The 15,470-nt window shown below is 42.7% G+C and overlaps 1 protein-coding gene across 8 annotated transcripts in view; it reads left to right on the top strand.

Moving 5' to 3' along the window:
- Nucleotides 1-15,470, top strand: part of ARNTL (aryl hydrocarbon receptor nuclear translocator like) — a 50,927-nt gene that overhangs the window by 7,558 nt on the left and 27,899 nt on the right. Inside the window, exon 1 of one of the 8 annotated variants that reach the window (XM_030950624.1) lies at nt 4,128-11,300. The exons of the other annotated variants lie outside the window; for them this stretch is intronic. The gene's annotated coding sequence lies outside the window, so the exon portion shown is untranslated. Of the gene's footprint in view, nt 1-4,127; nt 11,301-15,470 lie in introns of those variants that run through there. 8 annotated transcript variants of the gene reach the window in all.

The following is a 15,470-nucleotide window of genomic DNA, read 5'->3' as shown; positions in this document are numbered from 1 at the left end:
AAGGAAGAGTAACTCAGGCAGACTCTAACTCTTTTCCCTTTCCCCTTGCTGGCCCATGTGCCTCTGGGTTTCCAGATGGACAAATATAGAAGTGTTTCAGATACACAAATCTCTCAGGAGCTCATTCAGCACCGTCACCTGACTTTGCCAGAGCTGAACACTTACGTGTCCAAGTTGTTGTCAAACTGATAATTTATGTAAAATTGGCAGAGACCCAGCAGTGTCTCCAGTTAAACTTGCCAGGAAGTCTGGAGGAAGTGGAATATAGGAAAGAGACTGAGGGGAAGATGATTTTTTTTCCAAGACAATGCATGCTTTGAAATGCATTTATTGTGCACACTTCTGCTGCCTTTGAGGAGGGGACATGTTTGTGTAAAAAAAACAATTTAAAAAGTTGCTGTTTAAGAATGATTCTCAAACTTGGCATAGATCTCATCTTGCTGCCAGTTGGTTTAAATGTTCTGTTTTTAAGAAGCAAAGCTTTCTAAAACCTACCCAGACTTCCATTCAGAGAAATATTGGCACCATAGTTTGTTCTTGATGTTCTTATCAAATAGCTGTTCAGGAGAATTGTTCTTGTGTTCAGTGGCATGAAAAACTTTCTAAGACTCTAATGTGCCCTTATTAAAGAGATTTACTAAAATTTTTGAGCTTTATTTGGAATATAAATGGAATGTAAGACAAAGTTTAACTCAGCAGATAACAGGATAATTCATGCCTTCTACTTGAAGTGATTCTAGTTATTTTTTCCTTAGAGCATGTGAGCCATATGAGCACTAATAAAGACCAAATAGTTGCACACCTTGGAAAGAAGCAGAACGAAAAAAAATGTCTTCCATGTAACAAAAAAGTGAGCAAAAAGTGCTCTATTGGTATCTCATTAGAGACCCAGGTAGTGTTGTAGCATATTGATGATCATTATTCCATATTTTAAGATTCTTAAAGTTCCTTTAAGTGCTTAAATTAGTGTTGCGGAGGTCTTGCTGCTTTTTAGACAAAATGAACATGCCTTTTAGAGCAGGATTTGCTCAGGCAAGTGCTTAAGCCTCCATGGTTCATTCATGGTGTGCTGTAACACTTGTGTAATCTACTTTGGCACACATTTCGGGTGCATACTTCTTAGTTTTTAAAACAAATATTTGGTCGCTCGTCCAACTTATCCTCTACTTTTAGGATATTTCTGTGGCTTGCTATTTTCCTGTAGCCCCAAACCCACTGGAATGATGGTGTCCCTTGACAAACCTGGAAAACTACTGCTTTCTCTTATTTGTCAATGGAACCTATTTTTCCATTTTTCTGTTGAATTTTGTTTGGTGACTTTGGAAAGCCTGGTAATGGGTGTCTCAGCTGGCCTCTGACTTTATTTACAGACGCAGGCACTCAAGAATTCACCCTTGGAATTGCCTGTGTGTGGCTCTCTGTGCTTTTGTCTCCGTTCTGTGAGCTCTTTGTTTGCTCTTTCGTGCGTGTGTGTTTCGTGGTGGTGACGATGTTTTGGAGTGATGCTGTGTTGGCAACCAGGTCACAGAATAACACTGGGGCAGGTTCTCAGGTTTGCCTGGAGGAGTGGCTGGCAAGTGGATTTCAAAGACTTTCAGGAAGCAGAAAAAGAAACTTCCCTGCCCTTTCAACATCTGGAAGACTCTTGATGCACTAGCTTAAAGGAGAAAGATTAGGGATAAGTACAGCTAACTTTGATTGCCCTTTCTAGCAAACCTCATTGCGTGTTGCAGTGAAGGGTTAGATTTTCACCTCCAAATACAACCCAGCATATCCCCTGTAACTCCTCCCTGTGACGGAATTTGGCCGAGTCTTTGTTTGGCAGCAGCGGGTGAGTTTCTCTTCAATCATCCCTCACGGTGTAGTTCTGTATTTTCCACATATCCTTCCAGAAGTGGACTCATCCCAATCATTTCCACATGTGAGCTTTTCCTTGTTTTCCACCCTCCAAAGGGCTGCTCACTTTGTTCCTGGTGGCTCCTTGTGCTGTGCTCTGCTTTTATCTTCATAGTTTTCACATTCCCACTGCTCAGGCTGTAGGCATCAGTCATCTCAGTGCAGTTAGATTTGACTGTTCCATGTGCCATCCCATCCCAGAGCAATGTTTCTTAATCCTAACTGGAGTAACATTCATCCAGGCTCTTTCTTGACTGTGCTGCTGTTGGTGGGAGATGGATTTCACTTGAGTGTTGATTAAACAGCCTTCTACAAAAGGAGCAAATTTATCCAAAGCAGCAGCTCACAAGCAAAATAAATGCATTTCAGAGTGTTTCTTGAATGCTTCTATTACCCTGGAGTCTTTGTAGGGCTACTTGAGCTGTAATCTGCCTTTGAGGGTTGACCTGTGTGCTCCCATACTGAGGTGTGTGTTTGCGAGGGAGGTTAAATGGACACTCACTGCTGAGCTCATCATCTCTCCCCTCTACTGTGCAGTGCTGGTATCTGTTTGACTTCTGAATCACCAAACTGTCATTACTCAGACTTGTAGCTTTTTAAAAAATTACTTCTTTACAAGATTAGGCTTCATCTATTTTGTATCTCTGAACAGTTCAGTGTGGGGTTGGGTAAGCACCAGTGCTGTATGGGAGTACCCAGCTGAATGCTAAAGCCAGGAGGTTAAAAGCTCTAGCAGCTAGAAAGGATTTAAAGGTTAGTTTTTCAACTTCTCAACTAATGAAATAGTGTGAATTCTATCTTCTGAATCTCCCAAAGAGGAGTGTGTGCTGCACTGTAAAAACCCGCCTAGGCCTGTATTAAATAAACTATCAGACTGATTCATAGTTACTGTGTGTGAGCTGAGTAAGGATTAGTCAGGAGCGTTGATTCTGGCAATTTCCACTTGGCTTGCTTGAGAAATACATGTGCCCTTTCTAACTAGCAGCTGAGTCCTGTTCTGTATGTCACACTTGCAAGAGGAAGTGACTGAGGGTGGAAGGACTTTATTGACTGGCAGTTCCCAGGGCAACCTTAGAGAGGTGCACAAAAGAATCCGTGCCTTGGTAAACAAGGATATCAAGCTGGACTCAAAGGGAGGTTGATCTATGTAGGATGTTAATTATGTCATGGCTTTAATACTTCCTCAGACTTGATAAAGTGTGAATAGCAAACTGAAAGGAGTTCAAGGAATGAACTGTTTTGCAAACATAAATTTAGTGTCAGATGAAAGGAATACAGCAAAACTCACTTAAAGGAGGAAAAAGCAACTCACTGCATTAATCCTTCAGTCAATGAGCTGATAACGTTATCTGGTAGGAGAGAATGGAATGAGGTTTAATAGCAGATAGGTGACTTGGTGACATTCAGGCTAGGAAAGCTGGAAGTTAGGAGCAAGGAGAGCTAAGCTTCAGAACAGAAAAGGTAGGAGGCAGGTAAGGGATTCTTACAACACATCAGTTCTTCCAGGATATCTTTGTAAAGTAAACTTTGACCTGAATTACAGCATATCAGTGTGTCCTATAAAAGAGTAGATGAGGTTGCCTCCTGTTGCAGCAGAGGAGAGCAGAACACAGGATTGTACAAGGGAACAGATATGAATGAATCTGGTATCAGTGTTGAGATAAAACTTGCCTGCTTATCTGTACTCTGTGTTTGAGTAGAAGGAAGTGCAAGGACATACAGCTTTTACCAGGCTGGGCAGGACAGGGAGGGCCAGAGAGACCTGGAGCAGAGAGAAGGGGACTGCACACTCTTGCAGCAAAACAAGTCAAAAGGTTAAAAATACTGCAGGGGGTTCTCATGTTGTTATTCTCTAAAGCATGCATAAAATGTAATACCCATGAGTTTTGTTCAGCAAAGCAAACACCACTTTTGGTCTGTAATCTTAAATGGATCAAAATATAACACTTTTTTATTTTGGAATAAGAATATCAATACCAGTGACAGAATTATAATACCAGTGGTTTGCTACCAAGGTGAAATTTTGAGCGCTGATACTGGAGGGAGACAAAAGTGGGACAGAAACCTGAAGAGCTGAAACTCATATTTAGGAAAACAAAGATGGAGTGATTTGACACGAAGGTAATGAAAATACCTTTACATTTGTCAGTTAAGTTGCTCAGGGTAAATATTTTGTGTTTAGTCAGTTATTCCAGAATTTAGAGAATATAAATTTAAGCTTGTACCTTTAGGGATAACAAATAAATTCAATGCATGTGGAAGAGGAGAGAGAACCTTTGAAGAGAGCTGAAGGGACTTGAACAGATAAAAAAGCATTTCAGTTGAGCACCAGATGAGTGACTGAAGAAAACATACATACAAAAAGTGTATGTATTTGTTTATTAAAATCAGGGCACAATAGTGCATGAGATTGAAGTAAGCATTTCAGAAAAGTAGGACTCTTAAAAAAAGCCAGAACTCTTTGTATCTATTGTTTAGTCCATGATCCTTTGAAATATGTGATTCTCTTCTGGTCTAAGCATTTTTGTCTGGTTGGGTTTTTCCCTGTGTGTAATCAAAGGTCAAAGGTTGGACTTGATGATCTTGGAGGTCTTTTCCAACCTTAATGATTCTATGATCAGTAATGTTTGCCTGCTTTAGTGGCTCTTTGGCCTCTTTTTAAAAGAGAATTAAGAGTTTTACTTAATGATAGGAAGGATCTGGCACTGTAGGAGAGGCTTGAGGTGAGTGGGGCAGTGTGTATGCACTGAAGTGCTTGGCAAGGTGAGGCTCAGGCCTGCCTTTCTGGTGTTTGTTTTGGGTGGTTTGTGCCTGCTGACTTTTACGGGGTTCCTTGCTCAGTGCTGCTGCAGAGGACTTCAGCTGTTAAAACTGGATTTGAAATTCCATTTAGGAAAGCAGACACCTAGCATATAAACCTGGCTTCCTGTGTTAGACTGGGGTTTTTTTCTGATAAGCTAAGCTTTTACTAACTGCTTTGCTAAACTTGTGATGTCTACTGATTCAGTTCAAATGTTCCATCTGGTGCTGAGTGCTGGTAGGGTGATAATTGCAGGTGAATTAACTTAAACACAGTTGACCTGGAAGGGTGTTTTGAGGACGTTGGATATTTCACACTTTCCCTGTCAGCATGGAGTTTCTCTGATAACTTAGAAATGGAGATAATGTTCTTTTACTGATAGCAAATGAAGGCAAGAGAGACCACTGTGTGCCATGAAGAGTTGCTGCAGAGCTGTGTCTCCAGCAGGGCTGTGAGTTGCTCCTGGTGAAAGAGTGGGATTAGAGCCTGCAGTTATTTTCAGCTCAGGGACTTCACAGTGGTGGTAACCCTCAGCAGAATCCCTTTCCATGAGCTGGTCCTACCTCTCTGTGCAAACCACACAAACCACAGGAGCTTCTAGGCCTCCTCTTGCCTGGCAGAGAGTTTCCAGAGCCTTTCCACCTCATGTGAAGGGCTGTGTTATTTTGAGCCTTTCAGCCAGGCTTTGTTTGATGTCCCCATGGCGTTTGATGAGTTTGTAGATCTTGGTCCTGCCAGTTTTCTAAGCTGAAGAGGACCAGTTTAATTCATTGTTCCTTAAGCAGAACTCATTGCCTCTATTGTTCTACTGAGTGAAAGTAGAAAGTTTTCCATTTTTCTAGTAAATTTAATTGCTGGGGATTTGTTGGATGATATCCAAGCCATCCTGTGTTCAGGAGCTGTAAATAATTACGAGCATTTGTAAGTGGTAACTAAGGGACTGCATTATTAATATTTGGCACAAGTCTGCTACTTGCAGAAATAAAATCATCTAAACCTACTGAAGCTTTTCTGAGAAGGAATGTGAATTGTCTAGTGATCCTTCCTAGGTCCACTGAGATCAGACTGCATAGGTCATGGAATGTTCTCTTTTGGAATTAAAACAATGGGTTGGAGAAACTTCTGGTTGCAACTGTTTGTCAGATGTCCCTTTGCTCTGTGTTGCATCCCTTCTTGATTAGGTGGGGAAGGAGGTTGTTGTGTGGATGGATCTTTGAGTCAAGGATGAGAAATCATTAAAAAAAAAACAGGCATGCAGCCTTCAGTTTTATGGAGTCCATTTTTGGGGTTGGGTGGCTGTGATTTGTTGTGTTGGGTTTTTCTGAGCAGGTTTCTTCCTCAGTTGCCCATATTTGGTCTTGTCAGGATTTTATCTCTTGGGGTTTTTTTGTATGTGCACACTATTTGTATTGCACACTATTTGTATTGCACACTATTCTTCCCAACTTGCATTTCTGTTATTTTTAATTTTTGTAATGGTTGAGATGTCTGCATAGCAATAAGGATCCCATTAAGTGAACTGCTGGTGTTCCCTGATCATTCCTTTGCCTTTCTAAAGGCTGTCATGATTTGGGAACTTGAGTCTTTGTTCCAAATACAGCAACAATTTTAAAACTTCTTCAGTTTCAGTTGTAATGTAAAAGTATGCATTCAAACTTGACTGTTGATTTAAATTAGAAATCATGGATTTAAAAGCCTGTCTGGAAAATGCCAAGTCTGAGGCTTGTATCCAGCTGGATCTCTGGCTGCTGAATGTCACAGGTTTGGAAATGTGGTGGTTCTCAACATCAATGTGAATGTACAGAGGCACGAAAAAGGAATATGTTGTATCAGCCATTTCTCTGCAGGGCTGTCCTATTGCTGTAGGCCTTTCTCAAGAAAATAAAGCTTATACTCCCGCTGCAGCAGTGACTGCAGAGTGGATGGAAATACTCCTCTACTGTGTCTGTATATTAATAACTTGCCATTCACAAAAGAGCAGAGAAAATGTCACAGTGCAGATGTGGATCAGTGGAAAGGTTTCAGCACACCTTGTCTTGTTCAAACCGAGGAGGGATTTGTGTGTTGAAAACAAATCCTGTGGGAGCGCTGAAAACATCTTGAAAGTGCAGAAAGGCTGTAACAAGGTTATTTTAACTGCTTATTGTAGTTGGATGGGACATTTCTTCCCTTCCCCTTCTCTGGCATGTCTCCTCCCCTTGCTTTGAGCTGCTTCTGGGTAACATCTGACCTTTCAGCAAGGCTCTGGGGATTTCTGAGCCCCCAGAAGACTGTGCTTTCTCTCAAGTTATTGTTCACCCTGATGAATTCAACACACTGGACATGCAGGCTCTGAGGATTTCATAAAAGTCTCTGCTAGAGTACTGGAAGGGAAATCTGGAGGAAGAGTGACAAGAGACTAAAAAAGCAAGTAAAGCCATCCCTTTGGCACTAAGGTGGTCTATCAGCTGTTCTGTGAAACTTTGCTGTGAGGTTTACAGCAGTATCTCGTGCTTATCCTGAGCTAGACAAATACAACTTTTTCCAAGCAATATTCTGATGGCTTTTCCCTAAACTATCACTTGATTTGCTCCATCAAGTCTTACTTTAAATGCTGTAATTACAAACCCTCAAAACCAAAACCACTCAAAATGCTGGCTTTAATGAGGTTCACTCTGTAGGGTGTTTGGGGCTCACCTTAAACACGTGTCAGTTGCACAGACATTCCATTTTATCCAAGGAAGAGAGAAGGAAGCATGAAAAGTAGCTAGTGCTGCAGTAGAAGCCAAGAGCATTCATTTAAGTGTTCAGTATATGGTGCAATGAGACATCTAACTTTACCTTTAATGTCCTGCTGAGGGACTTCTTTGGGTTGGCATTGTGGTTTCCCTGTCCTGCCATCCCGTGCCTTGTTCCACAGCAGTCCTGAGCACAGCTCTGGCTGGACAGGGAGTTGTCAGCTACAGCAATTCTGCTCCTAATGCACTGTGTCAATATTAGTGCTGGCCTGGGGGGCCTTGGGAGCTTGCCCTACTTCTCAGTGTTCTCTGTGGCTGCGCTTCCAGCTGCTTGTGTGGCTCTCTGCGAAGGGCAGAGTGTGGGATAATGCCCACTGGGAGCTGTCATGGCTTGGGAAGGCTGCCTTTCTCAGCCTTAGCAGCAAATCCCTCCTTCAAAAACCTGGATTTCAGCTATGGGTGGTGGTGTTACCTCTGGAGTGTCAGATTGTGTTCTTTTCTGACCCAGAGATGGGAAAACTGAGAGGTGTTTTGAAAACTTTTATTCCATTTTCAGTCTCATGGGAAGGGTGAGACAATATACATATTATAATTCACACCATCACAATGAGAAACCAACTATTTCCTAATTGCAATACATTATAGGTGCTTCTTGGCCTATCAGCTTTTTTGCCACATCAGCTTTTTGCCAGTTTACTTACAAATCTATTTCCCACGCTGGAGCATTAACCCAGACTTGAAAGTGACACGTGTATCTTTTTTTGAAGTGTGTTTCTTTACGTGTTTTCCATAGAACAATTTAGGAAGTGCTAAGTTGTTGCAGTGTCAGAGTTTCACTGTTTGGTTTGGATTTAACTGGCAAATAGTGTGACTTCAGGAAAGGAAGCTGCTGAGCTTATTCATGCCAGTGTTTATTGTTGCTCCACCAACAGAGGGACTCCAATTGCAGGTGCATGTGTGGGGATAAGTTTTCTTAAAACTGGAAATTTGTCGATAATTTTGGAGTTGCACATTTCTGTTTCCACACAAACTTTAATGTATACAGTGGTTATGCCATCATTGTACGTTCTCTGGATTTATTTTTTTTTTTTACCAGATTCTGGCTTGTACACTTAACGAAAAGCTGTGATGCCCTCTTATCCAAAAAGCACTGGTAGTGTAGGAGAACAAAAATTAAGTTGAGCCTCTAAGATAGTCTGAAGGAAAAAATGTAGACATTCACATGGATGTGATGCATTTGTGTTTGACAGCTGATTTTGTGTGAAGTAAAAAAGAGCTTGTAAGAAACCAGTGGGAAAAAATGAGCCTGTGGAGGATATGTGAGCTAGAGGAAATGGTGGAGAGGCAGCCAGGGTGAGGAAACCCCAGCTTGGTTCCAGGCAGGGTGAGAGTTTCTTCCTTTTCCCAGGGCTTGCTTTAGGATGGAAGGGAAAGTGACAGCCTGTTGGCTTTGCTTTGTCAGGCTGGCAGAGTGCTGAGAGCAGGGGTGGCTTCTTCCAGCCAGAGATGAAATCCAGCAGGACCAGAGGGAATATGCAAAAACTGGAAATGAAAGTATCAGCTATAAATAGCACCACCTGTCTTTGCTCCTTCTGGTGATATTTTTGCCCTCTTGTTCCAATGCTTTGTTCCCTGAAGATATAAAGTATTTAGCTGCAGTTTGGCAGTAGATCTCTGAATGAAAGGTCTGGCACATGCCAAATGTGTTTGGGTTTGTTGTAGTAATAATATGACTGGAAAACAGCTCTGTGCACTATCTTTAAAAGTATTTGGACCAGGTGGTTCAATTCAAAAGAAAACTAGGATTTTCACCTTAATAGATGCACTTCAAAGGCTGAAAGAAGTGAGTAGTGGTTTAATCTATTCAGCTGAAAAATGGCTAACTTCCCATAATGCATAAACTTTAAAAGTCAAGGGAGAAAATATTACTTGGGTAGTATTATTCATACCATGACTTGAATGTATTGTCTGGTTTGGATGCCTACAGTGCTGCAGTAAGAGGAGGGAAGGAAATGAGGACCTGACAAAAGCCCAGAAGGACTTGGTGGCTGGAAGCTGGAGTAACTAATGGGGTACTAAGATAGTGCTGTGCCAGTGAGAAGACGGCTTGAGTTAAAGCTTGTGCTCACTGGAAATGCTGAAGTCAAGAGATCCTGTTAAAGTACAAGCAGTAGTTCTGAGCTTGAGGAAGAAGCTCTGGAAGGGTTTCCATGGTGTGCCAAGTCACTGGTCACAGGGTAAAATTCTACTTTTGACACAAAGAGGAAGAGTTTGACTAGGCTGCTGATTCATTCTAAAAACAGATTTCTTTGAACTTCCGAGAATTTTGCCTTCCTGCCACTGAAAGACAACTTCTGAGATTATGAACTACAGGAAGAATATTTGCTGGGCTGTGAGGATCCACGAGCTTCACTGAGCTGCAATAAGGAAATTAAATTTGCCCAGATCATATCACAGTCATAATAATACTTACAGTGTACAGCTGGGCTTTATTCATCATCTCTAGATTAGAAGATGTGCATTTAAACAATATGAAACTTACTTGTTCTCTTTGGCTAATTAAAGTCTTTAAGACCTGTGTCTAAAACATCTGTCTGCTGTAAACTGGTGCTCGTATTTAGGAGCTGGATGAAATCTTGAAGCAAAAAGCTGCATCTTTTGGACTGCAAGTGCAAAAGGAGCCATTCCCAGCTGTGAGTTACAGAGGCACTGATTGTAAATTCCCTCTGTTTGTATAACATGGGGAGTGAGTTAAGCAGCTTACCTACTTGTTATCTTGTATGCTGCTCCTGCTCCAGAAATGTCAGTCCAGGTTGTGTACAGTCCTCTTACAGAGAAATTTCTAATCTTCTAAAAAATTTTGGCTTTGAAGTCGACTCTACAGTGAATCTTCTGTTGCTGACGGATCAGAAGTAATGTGTACAACTTGGGAGACTTCACAGAACCACTGCCTCCTCAGCTGAGAAGGTTTTTGTTGTTTTGTGGGTTTGGGTGTGTGTTTCTCATCAAAGCACGCTGGAAGTACACGAGCTATTAAAGAAATCAACTTTGGTTAGGTTTTTCCTTGAAGCCCATTAATGTTGGATAATTGATTTACCCACATGGTAAGATGGATTTTCCTGTCTTTCACACGCCCTGCTCTGCCTCCCACCCTCTCCAAATCCCTTGGTGGGCTTAGGCTTGGTGAGCAAGGACTGCATCCTGTGCTTGTGAAACAGCAGGTCCCTCACACATTAGAGGCTGGAGCTGGCTTGGAAACTCAGGACTTCAGCTATGTTTACATTGCACTAATTGAGGGGGTAGATTTATTTTGTTGTGCCTGGGTCTGTTTCTTTTAACTCTGTCATTACTAAAAGAACAATTGATTTTGATGTCAAATGGGCAGATTGAAATAACTGGCCCAAAGGACTTAAAGTTTCTGTTATCTTTTGATTTTAAATCTTCTCATTCTCCCCAGTCTTGAAAATACAATACCTTGTTTCTTCTCACACATACACAAAATCTTCTGAAGGATTGGAATAAACAAATATTAAATATCACATCCTAACATAGATTTTTGTGAACTTACTTTACCAACATTTAACAGTAGTGGACCCTATTTTTAATGTTACTTTATTCCATAACTTATATTACAAAAATTCTGGGGTGCTGTGCTGAACAACATTTTTGAAGCATTGTTTTAAAGTATGTTGGCTTGGGTGTCTTGGATTTAAGTAATTAAAACCTTTCTGACATTGGGCTCAGCCCTTTTTCTACTAGCAGCTGAATTTCTAAGGATGTCTGATTTTTATTCTATTTTATGGAATAATGGCTGTATCCCTTTCCAGTGAAATCAATCCGGATGTTTTAGAGCAGCAGGACCTGTTGGAATTCTAAGGCATCCAGAGGTGTGTGCTGATTTAGAGTAGATGTTTTATTGACAGATAGACCTGGGTGTAATTCTCAGTGTAACTGTTTTTACTCTGTAGGAGATCAGCTGTTAGCTTACAGGTGTTGTGTGGCAGCTACACTTTTCTGGTAAAACCCTCCTTAGTGTATCCCTGTTGACATTTGAGGTGAAATATGAACGTGTGCTCCTAGAATATCTGTGGTGATCTCAGCGTGTCTGTAAAATGTCACGAGGCACCCAGTAACACACAGGGTGTGCAGAGCTCTGGGGCAGAATTCAGTGGTTCCTGCTCTCAGTGGAGGCACCTGCAGTGCTGGTTCAGTCTCATTCTGTGTGCTGGGGCCGAGTTCAGGAACTCCCGCAGCACTGGCAGCTCTACCCTGTATCTGCTGATGTGAGGACCAGTACTTCTTGGTTCCAGTAGCCTCTAGAGAGGATACAGATTGTTCCATGTGTAGAGGTTTCATAAATCCGTTCAAGCCTGGTCTTCCAGGAAAGGCAGGTCCCTTTCTGCTTTCCCTGTGGAAGCAGTTTCTTGGAACCTGAGGAGTGCATGTGCTGGCAGATTGATTATTGAAGCAGGCCAAATTCCTTTGGTAGCAGCAGCGTGTTAGTACTGATTTCCGAGAGTGTGCATCACCACCTTTTCACAAGGGCTTGATTAGTTCCCTTGTGATGTTTCCTTTTGATGGCTGCCCAGAATGAAATATGCAAACAGGGCAGCATAAGCTCACTTCAAAGAATGAGAGCTCAAAGAGTCTAATCTTGGCTGAGGAGAAGCTTACACTAGATCAAGCTTTCAGTAATGGTTGCAAACTGGCAAGATTTGTTGAAACCCTCTTGCAGCTGGGATTTCGTGGGTAGGTAGAGAAGAGAGGCAGACACTCCTGAGATGTGAGGGGACATGGAATCTGCAGTGGCTGAGGTCAGCTGGATAATCAGGATGCTGGTTCTGGTGATGTCTCCAGTGGCTGTTCTGTAGAATATTAAGCTAGACCTCGAGCTCTATCACTACAGGTATATCCCAGTCCCCTGTTAAGGAGGGAAATACTTAATGAACAATACCAATACTTAGCACAGCTGGTCTAAACAGGTTTGATTCCTGGAGGTGACATGGGTTGGCTTTGGTTTTGATCCATTTCTCCTTTTCTTCTTTGAAGGTGATCCATACTTCTATCCACAAGGCCTTCCCATGTGACCACACCACCTTGAAACACATATTTGTCTGCTTCACTGAGGAAAGAGCATGAGCTAGGATTTTTGGAGGTTGTTTAATTCTACTGGGTTTTCTCTCCAGAGCCAGCCTGTTTTCATTTTCTTCCATGCTGTCTGAAATTATGTACTTAGAGCTGCAGACAAATGCAAACCTGGGAGGGGTGTCTGAGACACCACATGAGTGTGCTACCAAGCAGGGGGATCTCTACAGACCAGAGAAAAGGGCCACCAAAAATCTTGGAAAGAACCTTAGGAAGTTAGCAAAGAGAAATGCCAAGTCCTGCACCTGGGAGAGGAAAAACCCCATGTCTCAGTACAGATTAGGGACTGAATAGCTGGAAAAAAAGATAAAAGATATCTTGGCAGAAAAGATATTGATGGTTCATGAGGCTCCAAGGGTGCCCTTGCAGCACAGAAGGCCAAGAGCCTCCTGGATTGCGTCAGGAGCTGTGCTGCCAGCAGGCTGGGGGAAGTGATCCTTCCCATTTACTGAGTGCTGCTGGGACATTTCTGTGTTCTGGGTCTAGTTTTGAGCTCCCCTGTGCAAGAGGAAGTTATTTTAGTTGGCACTTATTCTTGGTTTGGAGGCAATGAGAAGTCCTTTGTTAAAGTAGCTGGAAGTAAAGATTGAGGTACTTCCCCTCATAAACAAGGAGAGACAGGAACCAAGAGCCCTCTTGATCTGAGAGTCTCAGTGTTGTGGGAACAAGATAAAATGCATTGTTGTGTGTCTCCATCAGCACTGAGAGAGTCTGAAAGGCTGTGAGGTGATGCCATGATGTGACCTGTTCTGCCTTTTCTCAGAGACTCTGCTGATGAACAGATGCTTTTGGTGCGGGAGTGTACCTGGACAGATTGGTCTACTGAGAAACTGCATGTGGAGTTTTTCTTCTGTTTGTTGGAGACTTTTCCCCCTCCATGTCAAAATTACTTGCCTTGTAGCTTTGTGGTTGGTTAAAATTCATGGGCTGCTTCCCTCCAGCCTGCTGCTTTTGGCTTAGGAAAGGTGGGGAGCAGCTGTTGGAAGAGGGGGTCTCTTGGGCACCTGAGGGCTGTGCCTCTGCCCCTGTGGTGAGGGGCTGCAGGAGGCTGGAGCAGCTCTGGGTGTGTGGTCAGGGTCCAAACATGAGCTGCTGATGTCAGGAGGAGTTCCAAAACTCGGATGTGAATCACAGGCTGCCAGGGACCGATGGGTATTGGTTTCTCTGGGTCTGGATTGAAGGCACTTGTGGTGTTTATTATTTCTTATCAGTAAAACAGTCTCACTACTGTGAGTTATGCAGCTTTTCATTAGAAGGCACAAAGTGGCCAACAATCTCTTGTTACAAGGTCTTTTAAGACTAAACTATCCAATTAAGAACTGACACCTAGATTATTTTCCCTTTTAACGCAATGACTGATCCCAAAGAGCTGCAATAGGGACTTTTCTGCCCAATTACAAAATGCCACCCAAACCCATGAAGAAGAAGGAAGAGGAAGGTGAAGAACAACCTGCCTCCACCCTAAAGCCTCCATCTTGCTTCATATTTATTTCTATATTCTAAAATCCCAAACTCTTGAGTTTTCCACCCTGTGAGATTACACTTCTAACCAACTACACACCCGTAATCCTAGTGCTACCAATCAATTTGGGAAGCCCTCTCCACGGCCTCAGGTCAAATGCAGTGTTCTCTTGTGGGTCTGCCTTTCAGCACACAAAGTTTAAAATTCTCAGCATTCAGGATTCCAACAGATGGGCGTGCTGAGGACTCAGTGGTAAAAGGGTGACCTCAACAAACACAGCAGGGTAAAATCCCTTCTTTGCACCAGAGAGTGTGGTGAGATGCATCTGCATGTGAGAGGAAGCCACAGGGCTTTTTTCTGGAAGTGCAGAGTCATTGGAAATGGTGTTAGGGTGCCATTAAAACCAAACAGTATCAATCTATTGGGAAGGTAGGAAGTATTCTGACTTGGGTATTCCTTAAGTACTGAGGGCAAAGGAAACTACCCTGCTTTACTTCAGAGATCTTCCTATGATTCCCATGGAGTATTCCATAATAAAGGCTCTGATGTTACTTGCAGCACTGAGCCCATGGATGCTGGTCTGCATCTTGAGATCATCCTGGGCACCCTTGGAGTCCTCGTGCTGCTGAGCTGAAATCTCCCCACCTCTGAGTGCAAGTGTGCTGGGAGCCTCCAGCAGCAGCAATCTGCTGCTAGAGAAGATGAAGGACCTCTTTTTTTGTTTTGTACCAGCTTGTGCTGTGACACTTAACTCCAGCAATGGACTACTGCTGTGAAGGGAAGTAGATGGTTTCCTTTCTGGGGCTGTTTTTGGTTCAGTCATTCCCCACAGGGACAGTGAGTATCTTTTCAATGGCTTCTTCAGGAAACCACACCAGGGTTTTCCTCTGTCATTGCGAAATTGCGCTTTGAGATCCGAGGCGCTCGCGATTGATGGAGTTATGAATTGCATTTCTTTCAGAATAAATCCCTGCGTGCCTTGGGCACGGCTGCCTCTTGCCTGGGGGGAGCCAGAGCTGATGGAGCTTGTGGAAAGAGGTCCTGACTCTGGGTGGGGGCTTGGCTCATGGAGCTGACCTACTTTAGCAGTGACCTTGATTTGCTCAGAGGTGTTTGTGTACTCGTGATCAGCTTTGCTGCATGATTAAGCTGGTCACATGCCATCTCACTTTTTTTTAAAGGGACTAACAGTAAGATTTATTTTTGCTGTCTCATTAGCCTTGTTTCAGGGGATCAGAGGAAGAGGAAATGCAAGGAAGGGGAATCCCAAGGAAGGAGTCCCAAACTACTGTAGAGATAAAGTGTCATGGATACAGTGACAAAATACCATTTGAAGTAGACTCCATGGCATTTTTTTCAAGTAGGTCCTTAGAGTACTTTGGCAACAAGTTTGGCATCATAAATGGAAGATTTGAACTTGGCTTAAATATATGGGTAACTTTTGTGGTCC

This window comes from Camarhynchus parvulus, chromosome 5 (genome assembly GCF_901933205.1).
Source record: "Camarhynchus parvulus chromosome 5, STF_HiC, whole genome shotgun sequence".
In the NCBI taxonomy this organism is placed as follows: Eukaryota; Metazoa; Chordata; class Aves; order Passeriformes; family Thraupidae; genus Camarhynchus; species Camarhynchus parvulus.
This window is presented reverse-complemented; position numbering and strand designations above follow the sequence as displayed.